Source organism: Arachis hypogaea, chromosome 13 (assembly GCF_003086295.3).
Source record: "Arachis hypogaea cultivar Tifrunner chromosome 13, arahy.Tifrunner.gnm2.J5K5, whole genome shotgun sequence".
NCBI classification, from domain to species: domain Eukaryota; kingdom Viridiplantae; phylum Streptophyta; class Magnoliopsida; order Fabales; family Fabaceae; genus Arachis; species Arachis hypogaea.
The window spans coordinates 127426039-127444872 of NC_092048.1; the positions used below are offsets into that span (position 1 = coordinate 127426039).

Consider the following 18834-nt stretch of genomic DNA (forward strand, 5'->3'; position numbering starts at 1 on the left):
TTCATTGAGGTCTTCCTCAGTGGAGATCACTGCCTCTTCCTCCTCTCCAGGTTCGGCCATGTGAGACGTGTTTATGGCCTTGCACTCTCTCTTTGGATTCTCTTCTGTATTGCTTGGGAGAGTAGTAGGAGGGAGTTCAGTAATTTTCTTACTCAGCTGACCCACTTGTGCCTCCAAATTTCTAATGGAGGACCTTGTTTCAGTCATGAAATTTTGAGTGGTTTTGATTAGATAAGAGACAATGGTTGCTAAGTCAGAGTGGCTCTGCTTAGAATTCTCTGTTTGTTGCTGAGAAGATGATGGAAAAGGCTTGCTATTGCTAAACATGTTTCTTCCACCATTATTGTTGTTGAAACCTTGTTGAGGTCTCTGTTGATCCTTCCATGAGAGATTTGGATGATTTCTCCATGAAGGATTATAGGTGTTTCCATAGGGTTCTCCCATGTAATTTACCTCTTCCATTGCTGGGTTCTCAGGATCATAAGCTTCTTCTTCAGAGGAAGCTTCCTTAGTACTGCCTGTTGCTGCTTGCATTTCAGACAGACTCTGAGAAATCATATTGACTTGTTGGGTCAATATTTTATTCTGAGCCAATATGGCATTCAGAGTATCAATCTCAAGAACTCCCTTCTTTTGAGTTGTCCCATTATTCACAGGATTCCTTTCAGAAGTGTACATGAATTGGTTATTTGTAACCATTTCAATGAGTTTCTAAGCTTCTACAGGCGTCTTCTTCAGATGAAGAGATCCTCCAGCAGAGCTATCCAATGACATCTTGGATAGTTCAGACAGACCATCATAGAAAATACCTATGATGCTCTATTCTGAAAGCATGTCAGAAGGGCACCTTCTGATCAATTGCTTGTATCTTTTCCATGCTTCATAGAGGGATTCTCCTTCCTTCTGTCTGAAGGTTTGGACTTCCACTCTAAGCTTGCTCAATTTTTGAGGTGGAAAGAACTTTGCCAAGAAGGCATTGACTAGCTTTTCCCAAGAGTTCAGGCTTTCTTTAGGTTGTGAATTCAACCATGTCCTAGCTCTGTCTCTTACAGCAAAAGGAAAAAGTATAAGTCTGTAGACTTTAGGGTCAACCCCATTGGTCTTGATAGTGTCACAGATTTACAAGAATTCAGCTAAGAACTGATGAGGATCTTCCAATGAAAGTCCATGAAACTTGCAATTCTATTGCATTAGAGAAACTAATTGAGGCTTAAGCTCAAAGTTGTTTGCTCCAATGGCAGGGATTGAGATGCTTCTCCCATAGAAGTCGGGAGTAGGTGCAGTAAAGTCACCAAGCACCTTCCTTGCATTATTGGCATTGTTGTTTTCGGCTGCCATTGTTTCTTCTTCTTTGAAAAGCTCTGTTAGGCCCTCTAGAGAGAATTGTGTTTTAGCTTCTCTTAACTTTCTCTTCAAGGTCCTTTCAGGTTCAGGATCAGCTTGAACAAGTATGCCTTTATCTTTGTTCCTGCTCATATGAAAGAGAAGAGAACAAGAAAGTAGGGAATCCTCTATGTCACAGTATAGAGATTCCTTGAGGTATCAAAGGAAAAGAAGAATAGAAGGATGAGGTAGATAGAAGAGAATTCGAACATATAAAGAAGGATAGAGTTCGAATTGCACCTTGAGGAGGAGTGTTAGTCCCTTAAATAGAAGGATGTGAGAAGAGAGGAAGAATTTTCGAAAATAAATTAAAAAGATTTTGAAATAATAAAAAGAAATTTGAAAATTTGATTGAGATTTTCGAAAATTAAGATTGGGAAAGAAATTAAGTGATTTTTGAAAAAGATTTTGAAATTAGAAATAAAAAAGATATAATTGAGAGTTAATTTTGAAAAAGATGTGATTGAAAAGATATGATTGAAAATCAAACTAAAAAGAGAAAGTTTTAAAATTAAAGTTGATTACTTGACTAACAAGAAATTAGAAGATATGATTCTAGAATTAAAACTTTTGATCCTTTCTTAATAGGCAAGTAACAACTAGAAAATTTTGAAGTAAATCATTAATTATAACAAGGATTTTCAAAAATAATGAAAAAATGGAAAGAAATTGATTTTGAAGAGATATGATTGAAAAGATATGATTTGAAAAAGATTTGATTTTAAAAAATTATGAAAATTTGAAAAAGATTTGAATTAAAAACAAAATCTTCCCTCTAGTGTCATCCTGGCGTTAAACGCCCAGAATGGCATCCATTCTGGCGTTTAATGCCCAAAATGCTACCTTTTTGGGCGTTAAACGCCCAGCCAGGTACCCTGGCTGGCGTTTAAACGCCAGTTTTCCTTCTTCACTGGGCGTTTTGAACGCCCAGCTTTTTCTGTTTGATTCCTCAATGTTCTGAATCTTCAATTCTCTGTATTATTGACTTGAAAAGACATAGTTTTGAGAAATTTTTTTTTTTAATTTTTCAATGATGAGAAACAATCAAAATATAATTAATCTTAGGAAACTCAAATCAAACAAACAATGCATGCAGGACACCAAACTTAAAAATTTTCATATAAGAGACACTAACAAATTGAGAATGCATATGAGAAACAACTAAACACACAAAACAAGGGAATTTAAAGATCAGAGCAATGAAATCATCAAGAACAACTTGAAGATTAATGAAGAACATATTGCATATTTTCGAAAAATGCAAGAAGAATGCAATTGACACCAAACTTAAAAATTGACACTAGACTCAAACAAGAAACATAAAATATTTTTTATTTTTATGATTTTATAAATTTTTTTGTGATTTTCGAAACTTATATGGAAAAGAAAATAAAGGGATTCAAAACTTTTAATAAGAATTCCAGGAATCATGCAATGTTAGTCTAAAGCTTCAGTCTAAAAAGATTAGACACGGTTGGCCAAGCTTCAGCAGGACATTACATTCAGCAGCTAAATTGATGAGAATCAATCAGCTTTTGTGATGATAAGAGAATCACCTTGAAACTCTAGAATTCATTTTTAAAAATTCTGAAAAATAAAAAGAAGAGTACATAATCTAAGCAACAAGATGAACCGTCAGTTGTCCAAACTCGAACAATCCCCGGCAACGGCGCCAAAAACTTGGTGCACGAAATTGTGATCATCAACAATGGCGCCAAAGGACTTGGAGCTCTTAAACGTGAATCACACTTTGTCACAATTCCGCACAACTAACCAGCAAGTGCACTGGGTCGTCCAAGTAATACCTTACGTGAGTAAGGGTCGATCCCACGGAGACTGTCGGCTTGAAGCAAGCTATGGTCACCTTGTAAATCTCAGTCAGGCTAATTCAGATGGTGATGGAGAATCGATAATTAAAAGATAAATAAAACGTAAAATAAAGATAGAGATACTTATGTAATTCTTTGGTTGGAATTTCAGATAAGCGTATGAAGATGCTTTATTCCTCCTGAACCTCTGCTTTCCTATTGCCTTCTTCCAATCATTCATACTCATTTCCATGGCAAGCTTTATGTTGGGCATCACCGTTGTCAATGGCTACTTCCCGTCCTCTCAGTGAAAACGTTCCAAATGCGCTGTCACTGCATGGCTAATCATCTGTCGGTTCTCGATCATGTTGGAATAGGATCCATTGATCCTTTTGCGTCTGTCACACGCCCAACAATCGCGAGTTTGAAGCTCGTCACAGCCATCCCTTCCCAGATCCTACTCAGAATACCACAGACAAGGTTTAGACGTTCCGGATCTCAGGAATGGCCGCCAATAATTCTAGCCTATACCATAAAGGTTCCAATCTTAGATTAGAAATCCAAGAGATACACATTCAAGCTTGTTTGCATGTAGAACGGAAATGGTTGTCAGTCACGCGTTCATAGGTGAGAATGGTGATGAGTGTCACATAATCATCACATTCATCATGTTCTTGGGTGCGAATGAATATCTTGGAGAAGAAATAGACTTGAGTTGAATAGAAAAACAATAGTACTTTGTATTAATTCATGAAGAACAGCAGAGCTCCACACCTTAATCTATGGTGTGTAGAAACTCCACCGTTGAAAATACAAAAGTGATAATGGTATAAGTATGGCCGAATGGCCAGCCTCCAAGGTCTAGGGACTAAACATCCAAAGATGAAAATACAATAGTATAAGGTCCTATTTATAGAGAACTAGTAGCCTAGGGTTTACAGAAATCAGTAATTAATGCAAAAATCTTCTTCCGGGCCCACTTGGTGTGTGCTTGGGCTGAGTATTGAAGCTTCCATGTGTAGAGACTTTTCTTGGAGTTAAACGCCAGCTTTTGTGCCAGTTTGGGCGTTTAACTCCAGCTTTTGTGCCAGTTCCGGCGTTAAACGCCAGAATTCTTGAGCTGACTTAGAACACCTGTTTGGGCCATCAAATATCGGATAAAGTATGGACTATTATATATTGCTGGAAAGCCCAGGATGTCTACTTTCCAACGCAATTAAGAGCGCGCCAATTGGGCTTCTGTAGCTCCATAAAATCCACTTCGAGTGCAGGGAGGTCAGAATCCAACAGCATCTGCAGTCCTTTTTCAGCCTCTGAATCAGATTTTTGCTCAAGTCCCTCAATTTCAGCAAGAAAATACCTGAAATCACATAAAAACACACAAACTCATAGTAAAGTCCAGAAGAGTGATTTTTATTTAAAAACTAATAAAAACATAATAAAAACTAACTAAAATATACTAAAAACATACTAAAAATAATGCCAAAAAGCGTATAAATTATCCGCTCATCAGTGACGAGGATAAGATTTACATAAATTCAGAAGGATGCTTAAGATTGCAACTAAGTAAAGATTTACAAGCACGAGAAAATGTTTTGGAAAGAAAGTCATTTCACATCTAAATAAGAAATTTGAATCCAGGAACTCCACAAGAAATAAGAAAAGAGTAGTGGTGAATTAGATTGAAATAAGTTCAAGCCAAAACGAAGGAGCACTAAGTTCACAAGAGAGGAATGAATGAAACTAACGACATCATTTACAAAACTCAAGAGGATGAAAAGATTTAAGAAAGTATAATTTCACATTCTCAAAAGAAAAAATATGAAATGAACATCCTTCAAGAGTGGTAATAAAAGCATAAATATTGGGTTGTGTTACAACAGATTCAAGTTAAACTAGATTTGTGCAAGACTTAAGTACATGATCAAATAAGAATCTGCATAAAATTTTTACAGCAAATTAGAGAAAAAATTAAATTTTATTTAAAGAAGAAGGTCTGGGGTAAATTTGTCAATAAAAGAATAATTGGTACGTTGCAAACAGACAAGTTTTGATTGCACAAGGAAGTTTCAAAGCTTCATATGAAGGAGTGTATGCTAAGTCCCAAAATGATCTTATCAAAATTTTAAAGTATGGCTGCAGATACAATCCAGTAAAAGAAGAACCGAATCAAAATTTCTTCAATGGAATCCGATACAAGAACCTTAGAAGGAGATTATAATAAGTGGTATATTGCACCAAAATAAGTTTGAAGTTTACTCAAAGGAATACAAACTTTGATAAGGAAGAACATGCAACCAAGATGGTGTTTCACAAGAACTTGGAGAAACGTTTGAAATTATAAGTAAGCAAGGATGTACAAGAACAAGAAGATACACCGAAAGAGAAAATCAAGTTGTAACCCTGTGAAGTAATGAATTCACTTTCCCAAAAGAATTACTAGAAGTTTTAATAAGGTATTGCGTCAAAACAACCCAATTTAAAATAAATTATATGAAGTTTGTCAAATGGAGATTAAATGGAATAGAAGCAAAAATCTCTCATCAAGAATCTTAGAGTACATAATCAAGTAAACACATATATAAAAATTTGAGTAAATATTGGAGAAGAATCAAATTATGTTCAAAGAAAGAAATCTAATATAAAGTGTTCCTATATAGTTAATAAAAGAATAAATAGTACCTTTAGAAACAAGTATGTTTTTAGCTACATAAAAGATTTATTCATTTCTTGTAGGAAAATACATGTAAGATTAGAGGTGGTCATATCCAGAATTCAAAGAATGGTTATAGATAAGATCAGATAGAATAAAAAGATCAAAACTCTTTTCAACGAAGATTCCTAAACAAGAACTTCAAAAGATTACTACTAGAATTGTTATTTCATACCAAGACAAACTCGAAATTTTTACTGAGGGGATTACTTTATTCATTTAGAGGAAAACAGGATCAAAAATTGTAATCTGGACAAAATACGCATAAGTTGTAGAAGGCGAAGCAGCAGAACTAAATCACACAATTAGCTTGCTATAAATTGTAACTCTCAAGGTTTCAAATCACTTAAGTATTAAGAATTATGTGTTACGTTAGAACAGATTTAAGATCGAATAAAAGGGTACAAAATTCATGAAGAAATGCATAAATAATGATAATGGTGGATAATCAAATCTGGTTTCAAAAAGAATTGAAACAAGGAGTAAAAAAGATGATAAATCGAAGAATAAGCAATACGCAAATCATGTGGCATGATTAAAGCACCTATCTTCGGTGTAAACTAATCAAGGAATAACATCTGACGTTTTTCAAAGAATTAAGGACTGTTGTCATGCAAAACAAGTTCAAAGCCAACTCAAAAGAAAAACTCATGATTCGTAAAGAGAAATATGAGCAACATCAAGGATAAAGGTTCCAAATGATTTCAAGTGAATAATCAGGATTATAATCAAGCAGAAATATATATAGGAATGAATAAGTATGGTTGGAAACAGAGTCGGATCATATCCTAAAAGGAAAAATCTCTAACAAGGAATTCCAACATAACCAATAAAAGCAAAAACGGTGTACTAAGCTACACGACACGAACAAGATTACACGTCGAAACGGAACTAACTTCAAAAATTAATTTCTAATGCTCCCAAAACCCACAAATCGAGTTACCTATAACTCGTATATTATCCATGATAACCCATTAGTGCTTCCATATACATAATTCACAAGTGTTAAGCCAGCCAAACTTAATACCAAAAATTATGCAATGCAAGATTAATGGCATTAATCAATAGATCGTCATGTGCATAAATCTCTAATTCTCGTTATCCGAACAAGACCTACTACATGACAAATGCTCAGAGTATGCAATTGAAGCATAATCGGTCCATTCCTCAGGCACTACAGGAAAGATCGCTCTGATACCATAATGTAACACCCTAACTATCAAAATGTCACGCTTCTGGCTGCGCCACTCTGATAGCTCGGGTATTACGACGACTCTTAAAATATTTAATATTGAAATATGAGCCTGTTTAAAACTTAAACTGAATTTTTCAAAAGACCGTTTAAAACAAAACATAAATCCATACTTACAACCATATATATCCATATACATAGTATTAGCTTACAAGCTTTACATAAAACAAAATCATATCCCTCTTACAAATGTGTAAAGATAAAGGTGAGGGTAAAACATAATATCTAAAATAATACAATACATCATATAAATAAAAACGTAATAAACTCTTCGTGACTTCTTTGCCCATATCCTGAAAAGGAAACAACTGTAGGGGAGTGAGAACATCGTCCTCGAAAGGGTTCTCACTATAAGGTTACAGAATTGCTCTAATAAGATACGTAAAATAGAAACTGTTTTCAGGGTACAGTGATCGATAGTCGCCTTATGTATCTTTTCAAAACCAAAGATCTATATTCAAAAATTTGAAATCTATTTTAAAAGAGAAAACTATTAATTCTTCAAAAATCCTAAACCTTTTTAAAAGTTTTTTCCTTGACAGCATGAATGATCAAGCTGTTCTAAGCATAGGTTCATTAAATCTATGTTGAAACAATTTAGTTTTTCATACTTTCGAAACAAAAAACACAAACCGAACACGGCCTTCGGCTCATCTCATAATCAACCACGGCCCTAGACCCAAGCAACTCAATCAACAACCAATTCACCACAATTCAACCAATTTTCAGTCACAAACACAAGTAAGAAGGTTCAAACACAATCAAGCAGTTACATCAAGTAGAGCAATTAGCAATTAAACATAATTATTCACATAGGCAAACCAATTACAATATGCACACCCAAACAATGTCATATAAATGCATATGATGCATGCTTGTCCTACTGACCATGAGCTCACGCGTCGGTTATGTTGCCAGACCCAACTCGGATAAGCTAGATTAAACCACCATCCTTTTCCATAGGTTCCATAAACAAGCGGGATTAAACCACCATCCGTGTTCGGAACATGCAATCGGAATTAAACCACCGTCCTTGCCAAACAACTTATCAATATGTGAGCGGGATAAAACCACCATCCTCACTGTAGGCAGGATAAAACCACCATCCCTGCATAACAGTTTACGCACTGAGCAAGTGGGGTTATACCACCATCCTTGCCAGGCCAAAGACCCTAATCATATTCTCAGTAATATCCATAGTCAATCAAACTAAAAATCTTATTTCAATAATCATTCTTCGCTCACTTACTTTCAAATCACAAATTATTCAGTTTACATCTTGCCAAGTACCACTTTTCTCAAGTAAATTTTCTTTTCAAAACTTCCAAGCAACTTCAAAACCAAGCCAAATCCAAAATCTCTTCTGAAAGATTCAAAATCATTCACTTTCGAACCATTCGCTCCATCACTTTGAAATCAAAAGTTATTAATTAAAATCCACAGCAAGGTCTCATGACTTTAGGAAAGAATAACCTACCTCATTTTTTAAATTTTTTAGAAATCCTCGAAATCATAGTTACTTAAATTGAAATCAATTAAAATGGAGATTTAAAATCAAAACCAAGGCATGTAAGCCAAAAGTTCTAAGCCGCTTTCAAAACCAACTTATTTACGCCTAAAAAACCAATTTCATTTCGTTCATAAATTAGAAACCTTTCCAAGGCTCAGAATTGTTTAGTCTTGCTAAGTCGAAATTTAAAGAATACTTCGAAAGCAAAATGAACTTAATTAATCAAATTTCAACTTCTTTTAAAATCCACTAAAACTCTTTCAAAAATACTTCTTTAATCAAACTTCAAAACATAGGTTCTTTCTTATTTAAATCAATCTTAAAACATAAACTTTCCGTAAACAGATTAAACTAAAAAACATCTATTTCTTAATAAATCAAGAAACAAATAATAGAACCTCTAAAATTCATTCATTTTCTAAATCACATTCTTAAAACAAAATCTTAAATTTCATAAAAATTCGGCAGCATCTCCCCTAAAACTTGGACTTTGCCACCCTTTTCGCGTCCCAACCAAACCATTCTGTAACCCCTTCCACGGCTCAAAACCAAATCAGTTTAATTCCAAAAATTCATATTTCAAGAAACAACTTCAAACTCAAATCATTTTCAATGAACCAAACTCGTTTCCAAAACTTTAAAGAAATAATTCAGAAATTGCCCATTCAACAAAACCTAACTGCAATCCAGTCAAACAACAATCACATTCATCCAAAAATAGCCCAACAAATACATAAGACTTACACAATCACTAGAGGTATATTTATCGCATTAATATCCATTTATAGCAATTCCAAGTTATAAAATTAAGTTCTTTGAAAAAGCCCCTACCTCGATAAGTCGAAACCATAACCCAAACGCGTCAACCAAACTCTTTTCTCTCAGCCCGAAAACAACAGCGTCAACTCCAACTAGATTTCGCAGCGGCAACATCCACAAAGGCACCAGCCAACAACAATAACTCACCTGGGCTTACGAGTAATCGAGAAAACGGAGCAACTGCAGCTCTGGTGATAACGCAGCACCTTGATGCTACATGCAATAGCTGTTGAACTTAGCATGTAAGGCTCAGAACTCGACCCGAGAAGACTGTGGTTCCACCGGCGGTTTGTGGCGGTCAGAAAGGCGATGCAAAGCTTCGACGGTGACTGAGCAGTGGCGAACGGCGGCGCAACAGCCACCTAGACGTGATGACAGCGAGCCCAGCAACACGATGGCAACAGCAACTCCGCAACGCTCCCATTCGCGCATCCTCTCCCTCCTCCGTTCGCGATTCCAACGGCGGCGGCAAGGACGGTCTGGCGGCAAAGGTCCGATGAAGCTGGCGGCGATGACCTCCCTTTCAACCGGCGACGCTCCTTTCATCCCCTTTTCTTCTCGGCTGTCCTCCGTTCCCTCACTCCCTCGATCCCCATCTCTCTTCCTCTGCTCTCTCTCTCTCTCTTTTTCCCCCTTTTCTTTCTTTCTTTCTTCCTTGATTTCCCTGCCCCCACTCCGTCCTTCCCTTTCTTTGGTTTCTTTTTTTTTTCTACCGTGTGTATCTGTGATAAGGAAAATGTTAGTGGCGGCTAGGTTTGGGTACAAGGGAATTAAGGTTTTGTGTTTAATTTTTAGGATTAAAGTTTGATTTGGGGGCAAATTGAAATTAGGAATATTTTGGTAAATTGGGATTTGGTAAATTCTAAGCAAATTAGGTTATATTGTATAAATTTTGAAATCTAAATTTAATCCTTCAAAATCACTTTGAAAATATCATTTTGCAAATTGGCATTTAATCAAATACTGTAATTTAAAATTAGAGATAATATAATTATTTTTCTTTGTTTATAAAAATTAAAGTATTAAATCCTAAAATCTCAGTTATTTAAACTAAGTCATATAAAATTCTTATTCTTTTATAACTACTAAACTTTATAGTTTAAATATAGAAAATTATCCAATAATTAGAAAATTAAGTAAAATTTCTATTTTAATTATTAGAACTTAATTTAATTACTTTTAATAAAATATTTTATGAAAATAAAATCTTTTAATGAATAAATAAATTAAAATTAGCTCATAATAAGATTTTTACAAAATTTCTGGGTCTTACACAAAACAGCGATGACCCACGGCGAGGAGCTGAGTAGCGACGACCGACAGCAAGGGGCGAAGAAGCAGCGACGACGCACGCAGTGAAGAGAGACTGCGTTGAGACACGCAACGAAGGGAAGGGGACGACGACGGAGAAGGGGAATGGTGGGGGCTATGGGGGCTGCGGGGCTAGAGTTCTTTGATCTTTCAATTTCAAAGTTCAAAGTTTCAGATAGGAGAGGAGAGGGAGGACTGGGCTGCATTGGGAGTTTTAGGCTTTCGGTCATTTAGGTTTTTTTTTTTAATAAAGGTCAAAACGGCGTTGTTTTGGTGGGTGCACCAAACCGGAAAACATCTAAAAATCGGCCGATTTTGTCGGTTCACCGGTTAATTGCCGATTCGACCGATTTTTTTCAGATGATTTTTGAGACTAATCAAACCGTTTTAGTTACTGGTTCTCAGTTGAATCGGTCAGTCCGGTTCATTTTTCAGAACTATGAGTCGAAGTCATTGGATCGCGATGCAACATTGGCATAGACCTTCAAGTACACCGCATTTTGAAGGAGAACAAAGAGAGATTTGCTGATTAGCAGTTTGCGGATCATTATGTGAGTAAACATCTGATTTTGTGATATAAAATTTTCAATTAATTGTACAGTTGTCGTCCTAATCATAATAACATGTGTTACACAGGAGTCCTACGCAGAGACTGCAGGCCACAATTCAGCAATCTCAACAAAGTGGGAAGGACGCTAGTAGCTCTGCTACTTCAGTCATCGATCCCAATGCAGTTTGGTGCGAGATCGCCTCAGCGCCATACAAGAACCGCATATTCGGGTTAGGGTCGTTTTTCGCCAGCAGCCTCTGCACCTTCACATCTGCCTCTGCCACCAGTTGAGCCATCGATCCCGAGAAATGCATTGATTTGAGGCTGCAGGTGCAGGAGCTTACCCGGAGCCTTCATGAACAGGCTCAGGAGCTAAACAAGACCGAAATAGGTATAAAGAGATCCTCACACGCGTGATGGACACATATGAGCTTAGGCTAGAGTGATGGACACGCGTGATGTAAATTTTTATTATCAAATATTTTTATTTAATAAAAATAATATTGATAGTGTTAGAAATTAATAGAAATATTGTAATAATAATTATTAAGATTATAGGTATGATAAAATATTTAGATTATTAATTGTTAAAAATAGTCAATAAAATAAAATAAATTTAGAATATATTTAAAAAATTATTGAATTAATTATTATTATTATGAATATATTATTTAGATATTTAATTAAGGATTAATGACTTGTTGTGTGTTGTTAGATTAAAATAGTTACTTGAGAATGTTTGTTTATTATGTTAGAAGTGAAAACTTTAAAATTGTTTAAATATAATAATTGTTGAAAGTGAATTAATTAAGAATTAATGACTTATTGTTGTGTGTTGTTAGATTAGATTAGAATGATTAGTTGAAAATGCTTGTTTATTATGTTGGAAGTGAAAATTTTAAAATTGTTTAGATATAATAATTGTTGGAAGTGATAATTAAGGTATATTATTATTATTTTTATAGTACCATGAAGAATGAAAACCAAATAAAATTAGTATAATTTAGGTAATGAATTATGTTAGTAATACTAATTTTAAATATGAATTTAAAATATTATTTATGATTATTAATAAATTTAGTGATATAAAATATATGTATAATAATAATTTAATTGAGGTGTTTAATACTTTTTAAAATTATTCTGGTTATATACATAGAAAAAAGTGAATAAGAATTATTATTATAAAATAAATAGATTTTACACATTAGAAAATATAGTTTTGATGTATCTAATAATAATTAGATTTATATTTAAGATTTATTTAAAGTTTATTGATAATTATAAAAATTTAATAAATATAAATGTAAATTTTTTGTAAAATAAATTTAGTATATTTTGAGTAGTTAATAATGTAGTTGTTAGTATGATTATGTTTTACTGATTATATGATAATGAATATTTGATTTTGTTAAATTTAATTTGTTAATTAAATATGGTTATCTTTGTTTTGTTTAATGTGATATATGGTTACGTTTTGTAGGGTTTACGGACAGTCTGATTAGAGTTACGTCGCACAAAAAAATTTACATGCATAAAATTAGTGGGTCCGATTTTCTTATCAAAAAATTTTTTTTGTAGGCTAAAAATCGGTTGGTTCGATTTGCTTGGCCAAAAATAATTTCGTTCTGCATATATAAAATTGGTGGATCTGATTTTCTAGTCGAAGTTGTTTGCTCAACACAAATTGAACGATCCAATTTATATTCCTCTCTCTTCTCAAAAAAATTAAATCATCCCAACTGTCACAATAGTATATAACATCTCTAACATCCATAACGCTGCGTTAGACGCAGCTAAGGGTCATATCCAACAAAATTAGCAATTTAAACTCTTTTTATATCAATAAAATGCAAAGTTGAAAAAATATCTAGCATTATCTTTATCTACTCACAAACGGCTAAGTCTTACAAAAATATAATTTCTTTGTTAGATTAAATTCCTTAGTTGACAGAGTATTAGTTAGAGACTGAGAGTATAGATGATATCTCTGACCCACACCTATGGAGAGGAAACTTGATAAGTAAAGCTCGCCAAAAAAAATCTAAGATTTGAATCGATGGTTATGACAATGTTAATAGTAGATAATTCAAATAGAAGTTTGCATTGAGAGGCTTGTTTGTTGTTTTAGTGCTTTTTGTTTAAAAATAAAAAATAAAAAAGACACGCCAAATGCATGTCTGTCATGTTTGTACAATTTAACTGTCTGTATGTATAAAGTTGTACGAAAAAGAAATGAACCCTGCTCACCTGAGTATTTTTCATCTATTTTCATATTTTTATAGTATAGAAATATTTATTCCCATTCCAATTTTTTTGTGAGAAAATATAGTTCTATAATCTGGGGCATTATATTTTTAATATGAAGGTTAGATATGTGTAATATTAGGAAATGAGAATTTAAGTGTATAATGTACAAATATAGAATTAATAACGGTTTACATAAAAATCATTGTATACAACTTAAATAAAATTGTTAGTTACGATTTCATGGAAAAAAGAATGAAAAAGAAAAGTGAGACGGATTAATGCTCACAGCGAAAAATTATTTAAAAATTTGGGATTACCAATTTGATGGAGGGAGTCATGTGTCATCAAAACAAAAAAAGAGAGAACAAGAATCGTCGGATCGCTGATTGATGGCGGAAAATTTTTCAAGAAATCGGTATTACGAATTTGAAGGAAAAAATTTAAAAAAAAAAATCGTGACTCTTATTTTCTTTGAGGAGAAAATTTTGTTTTTCTTCAAATTGGGGCTAATTTTTTTGGATATTACAATCGAAGGAATGTAATACATTAATATTATACTAATTTAGTGTAATGCATTGATATGGGATTTTCAATGTCATAAAAAATCGTGACTTACGATTTTAGAAAGAGACAAAAAAATTGTGAAAATGAGATTAACGATTTTAAGTAAGACAATTTTTTTTTCAGAATTTCTACAACCATTAAATCGTTACTCTCATTTTCTAAGTTGATTATAGCCATTGATTGTTGATCCAAAGCTTTCTAATTATTGTTCTTCTTCACTCAAATCGTTGGTAACGATTTTAAACAAATCGACACTAACGATTTCTTTAAAACCAATTATGAGTCCCATAGTTAGGTATTACACACCCAAAACTTCATTTATATGTATTACACAACTGTAATTAGCATATAAAAAATAATTAATTCTCAAATTGGTGGTTATCATTTAGGTTTTTTTTTTTGGTTACTTTCTCAAATTATCACTCACTACTTATTCTAACACCATTTTATCCTATATCAATGCATTACACCAAATTTACATAATATCACCGTATTACGTCTTTAGTTTTACAATAACCAACAAAATTAGCCACAATTTAGATGAAAATTATTTATTCTAATAAAATCTACAAATTCTAATATAATTAAGCTAAAATAAATTTAATATTTTTAAATTTTATCATATAATAAAAATAATAAATACTAAATCATAAAATATTAAATAAAATATATAATATAATTTTAAAAATAAAAAATATTATAAATACTGAACAATATTATACATAATTTATACTTATATTTATTAAAATTTATACACATAAATAAATATATTTATATTTATTTTATACATATAAATTTATAAAATTTTGTTTATTAAAAATAATTTAATATTTTAGCGTTTGTTTTGAGGTACTGAGACAGAGACTGAGAGACTGAGAGACTGAGACTAAGTATCGTGTTTGTTAGTTCAGAGACTGGTACTAAAATTTCTGTCTCTGTCTCTAAAATTTCAGTATTTCAGTACCTCCAAAAAGTAGGGACACAGGGGACTGAAATTTTTAGAGATGGAGACGAAAACTTTAATAACATTTTATACCTAAAATACTTTCATTTCAATTAATTAATTCCAATTTTACCCTTTGTGCAAATTAAATTAGAGTTTCATTCTTGTTTCAATTCCTGTCTCCCATTTTGCACCAAACAGAATACTGAGATTTATTTCAATCCCTGTCTCTTAGTCTCTGTCTCTCAGTCTCAGTCTTTCCGTCTCTGTCTCTCCACCAAACGCTACCTAAAAGTACTAGGTAATCCTCGTGTAATGCGAGTCCGTATTTTAATTTCTGATTAGGTGTGGTTAGGACTTGGGAGTAAGGTGCGTGAGTGGAGAGGCAGGAGCAGTGAGGAATGGAGGATATGACGGAAAGGAAAAATGATGTGGTTGAGTGAACGTGTGAAGAGAGTGAGCACTTCAAAGACAATGCTCATTAGCGACTACGCAGCTTCGCTTCTCCAATCTGGCGTTCCTGTGATTTCCAAACTCCCACACCCATTTCCCTCTCTGGAATTTACGCTATTCATCAAGGCCACACAACCTACACCCTCAATGCCGGCACCTTACAACTACGCCAAGCCATTTCTCGTAAGCTTGCACATGAGAACGGAATCTGCTACACACCCGATCAGATTCTTGTTAGCAATGGAGATGAGGCGTACTATTACTGTACGGACACTGATACGGAACACGACACTATACAAGACATGCGCCGACACGTGAATTTTAAAATTTAACATGACACGGAGACACGCATACATATAAAATATAAAGTATTTTTTAGATAAATTATAATGATATTTTGATATTTTATTGATATTAAAATATAAATTAAATTTTTTTATTATTTTTAATGTCTTATTTTAATTATATCAAGTATTTAAAATATTTTTTGTTTTAATAAATAATAATATATACTATATCTAAATTTATTTTAAAAATATCTGTTAAGAATAAGACTGGACAAGTTGACACGTAATGGTATTTAGATGTGTCCAAACGTATTCGAAGAAGATTTTTTTTTATTTTTTATTAAGACACGGTTGGACTCTACAAATACGCGTATCGGACGAGTATCGGTGAGTGTCGTATCTGAAATATGTCCGACACGCGATTACGACAACTCAGCGAAGTGTCCGTGTTTCATAGATTACTATTAATTTTACTTCAATATATTATTTATTGACCACTATTCATGCGACTACCGGAAATTAAGGGTTGAAAATCTTTAGACCATAATTACAAAAATATTTGATAATAAAAAATAATTAAAATTTATCTTATTTAATATTTATTAATTATTATAAATATTAAATAAGACAAATTTTAATATTTTTTTCTAACATTACCCCTAATTAAAAACGTGAAATTATTCAACTTCAGGTTATTATTCCAGCTCCGTACTGGGCCAGTTACCCAGATATGGCGAAGTTGGCAGATGCAATACCTGTCATTCTTCCAACATCAATAAATAATCATTTCCTTTTGGATCCCAAACTCCTGCAATCCAAACTTACTCAAAGATCCAGACTTCTCATTCTTTGTTCGCCATCTAATCCTACAGGATCTGTCTACCCCAAGAAATTACTTCAAGACATAGCCCACATTGTGGCAAACCACTCAAGGCTTTTGGTACAATCCTTACTAATTTACTATGCACCTTCCAGCATCACACTACAACTCTTCTAGCTTCTTCAATTCTGATCTTCTCTCCTTTGTGCAGGTTCTCTCCGATGAAATTTTTGAACACATCGTTTATGAACCGGCAACTCATACAAGCTTTGCCTCCTTACCAGGAATGTGGGATAGAACATTAACTGTCAATGGATTTTCTAAGGTTGCTTTCTAACTTGATGCTTTTGATACATCTCAAACTAGTATAGTTACAACTTGTGATGTGGAAGCTGGATCGGGGATTGGATTTTCACGCTTTTAATCTGTGCTCCTTAGACCTTTGCAATGACTGGTTGGCGGCTTGGATATATTGCCGGTCCAAAGCATTTTGTTGCAGCATGTGCAAAGCTCCAAAGCCTTGTATGTGCACAATTTCATATTTTCTAATCCATTAGTATATATAGATAGATTCTTAGGTTTGACCAGATTCAACATTGGTGAATGAAATTTAAGAAATTTCTACTTTCTAGCTTCATTTGGAATGAGATGGAGGATTACACTATGCTATATATTTATCTGTATATGTGTAAAATGGCTGCTGATGCATGTTGTTGAATTCAGCTGACTTCGTCACCCAATAGCATATCTCAGGAAGCTGGAGTTGCGGCCTTAGGACTAGGCCATGCCGGTGGGGAAATTGTGGCTGAAATGGTGAAAGCCTTTAGGGAGCGACGAGATTTCTTGGTCAAAAGCTTCAGTGAAATAGAGGGTATTAAAATATCAGAACCACAGGTATGCAAACTCAATTATATTCTATTGTGATATGTTCTGTTGTATGTTTTACTTGATATATAAATATGCATGTTGCAGGGAACATTCTATCTGTTCGCTGATTTCAGCTCCTTCTATGGAAAAGAAGCGGAAGGATTTGGTAGAATTGAGGATTCGGAGTCCCTGTGTCGATATATGCTGGATAAGGGCCTGGTTGCCCTGGTAATTATTAATTAAACTCTTTTTGATGAGATAGAAATGATGAAAAAGTAACTGATTGTTTTGGTTTGTAAAGGTGGCATTGGTGCCTGGGAGTGCATTTGGAGATGTAGTTGCGTCCGCATATCATACGCTGAATCCCTTCCTATCCTGCACTCTGCTGTTGACAGAATTAAGAAAGCACTCGCTCTTCTCAAATCTGCTGCTGAACTCCTTTAAAGTCTTGCTTTCTTCTTATCTTATGCCTCTAACCGTAAACTGTCTTCTTTAAAAAGAAAAGTATAGGTATCAATATAATATCTATTAATTTATTACTAACAAGACAATAATAATTAATTATTATATTCTAAATACATATATAAAAAAATATATCTAAAAAATATATTTATAAAAAGAAATTTATTAAACACAACCATAAAAAAGATATTTTTATTAGACACATCTATAAAAATATTTCTATTAAATATAGTTATAAAAAATTAGCAGAAATTGACAAAAATGCTATTGGTAACATAATGGAATTGGTTTCATACTTTCAAAGTTTCAATTTCGAAAATCCATTTGATTGATTATATATAAATAGTTAGACACTTAAAAGATATTTATGAATTTCGTTTATTGACATATTTTTATCGAATGAATAAATGAACAAAATGCATAATATCTTTAATATCCCCATAACAATATGGTATATTGAAAAGATTCAAAAGAAATGTATTAAAAAAAATTTAAAAATTAATACTTTTAATTAAAAAAAATCAATTATTGTTAATTTAATACGAGACAAATAAATGAAAAACTAACATTTCTCTTAAATAAAAACTCAATATAATCATAAGTATTAGATTAGTTTATTGTGTATAAGTTAGAAAAAACCAAGACTATAAGTAAAATAAAAAAAGTATGGTAATGAGATCAAGGACTTCAAGCCTATTAGTATGGTGGGGTGTGTTTATAAGATAATTTTTAAGGTTTTGGTGAGGAGGTTGAGAACATTTATACCTGAATTGGTAGGAGAGACGCAAACTACTTTTGTGAAGGGTAGAAAGATTCATGATGGCGCCCTTATTGCCTGTGAG

General features: G+C 33.2%; 1 non-coding gene and 1 pseudogene across 1 annotated transcript; both read left to right on the forward strand.

Annotated features, from left to right (window-relative positions):
- The first annotated feature begins 828 nt into the window (after nt 1-828).
- Nucleotides 829-936, forward strand: LOC112739351 (small nucleolar RNA R71). Its single transcript, XR_003170287.1, has one exon. It is a non-coding gene; the product is annotated as a small nucleolar RNA R71 (small nucleolar RNA).
- Nucleotides 937-15532: 14596 nt separating this feature from the next.
- On the forward strand, nt 15533-17974 carry LOC112736030 (bifunctional aspartate aminotransferase and glutamate/aspartate-prephenate aminotransferase-like; annotated as a pseudogene).
- Nucleotides 17975-18834: the final 860 nt, after the last annotated feature.